Genomic DNA, 1,645 nt, shown 5'->3' on the forward strand with positions numbered 1-1,645 from the left:
GGGACGGGGGACCCCCGAACCGAGGCGGGACCCCCAAAATGGGGGACAGGGACCCCCCCCCAACCGTGACCCCGCCCCCCTGACGCCCCGCCCCTCTCTCTCTCTGGCCCCTCCCCCCAGGGCTCTCGTGCTTCTCGAAGCTTCCGGCGCTGTTCGGGGCGGGGGGCGGGGCCGGCTTCGGGCGCCCCGCCCCCCTGCCCGACTTCCCCTGGGGGGGGTGGGGCCCGTACCTGGGGGGGGGCGGGGCGGCCCTGGCGCTGCCCCCGCCCCCTCCCCACGGCCACGCCCACCCCGCCAAGCTGGCCCCTCCCCCTCCCGCGGGGGCGGGGCTCTACCCCTCCCCCCCCTTCTTCCTGCCGGCCCCGGCCCCGCCCCCCGCGGCCGCCCCGCCCCCCCCCCGCGCCCCTCCCCCCGCGTGGGGTGGGGGAGGGGTCGGACTCGGAGCTGGAGGTGACGGATGGGGGCGGGGCCAGCTCGGGGGGGGAGGAGACCCCGCCCCAAAGCCCCGCCCCCATCGCCCCCGGCAGAGGCCACGCCCCCCGCGGGAAAGGCCACGCCCACCGCACCTGAGAGTCACCACGCCCCTAAATTGGGGAGGGGGTCCCGACCCCCCAAAACTGGGGAGGGGTCCCAAACCCAAATCCCGCCCCTAAATTGGGGAGGGGTCCCAGGCTCAGCCCCTGAAATTGGGGAGGGGTCTCACAGCTCCTAAAAAGGGGAGGGGTCTCAAACCCCGCCCCCCTAAATTGGGGAGGAGTTCCAAGCTCCACCCCCTAAATTGGGGAGGGGTCCCAAACCCTCCCCCTAAATTGGGGAGGGGGCTCAAATCCCCGCCCCCCGTAAATTGGGGAGGGGTCCCCAACCCCGCCCCTCTAAATTGGGGAGGGGTCTCTCCCCACCGAGCCCCTCCCCCCCGAGCCCCTCCCCTTTTTCCCACGCTGAATTTGGGGAGGGTCGCTTCCCCCCCCCCCCCCCCCCGCCCCGTTTGAAGCCCCCTCCCCAAATCGGAAGTGCAATACTGGTCGTGCCCCTCCCCCCCCCCCCCCGCTTGTGTCGTTGTGAGGAACGAGCCCCTCCCCCACCCCAAGACCCCTCCCCAAATTCCTGAATTTTCCCCCATCCCCCCCCCCCCACCCCAAAGCCCCCTCCCCAAATTCCCGCCGCCCCCCCCGGCGGCCGCTCAAGCAATAAAAGACCCCCTGGCTCGGCCTGGCTTCATTTGGGGAGGGGTCTCCGCGCGGAGGGGGGGGCTGGGTGGGTGGGGGGGGGTCCCGGCTGTGACGCCCCCTCCCCAAAAAAAACCCAAAGCCCCAAAATTTCAGAAGCAAAACGCATTTATTTGGCTTTTCACCCGAATTCTTTGGTTTTGCGCCCAAATGGAGAGGTTGGGGGTGGGGGCGCGCTTTTAGTGACGCCCCCTCCCCAAATTCCTGTACAGCGCTAAAACTGGGGAGGGGTCTCCCCCCCCCCCCCAAACCCCCCCCAAAAATATAAATTTATATAAAATCGCAGCAAATTTATAAAAACAGAAACAACGCGGGGGGGTGGGGGGGGGGGATGGGGGGGGCGCCCCCTCCCCAAAATAAATTGGGGGAAGGGGGGAGGGGAGGGGGGGGGCGCGGGGACCCCTCCCCAAAATCCTCCG

This window comes from Ammospiza caudacuta (genome assembly GCF_027887145.1).
Source record: "Ammospiza caudacuta isolate bAmmCau1 chromosome 38 unlocalized genomic scaffold, bAmmCau1.pri SUPER_38_unloc_2, whole genome shotgun sequence".
Taxonomy (NCBI): Eukaryota; Metazoa; Chordata; class Aves; order Passeriformes; family Passerellidae; genus Ammospiza; species Ammospiza caudacuta.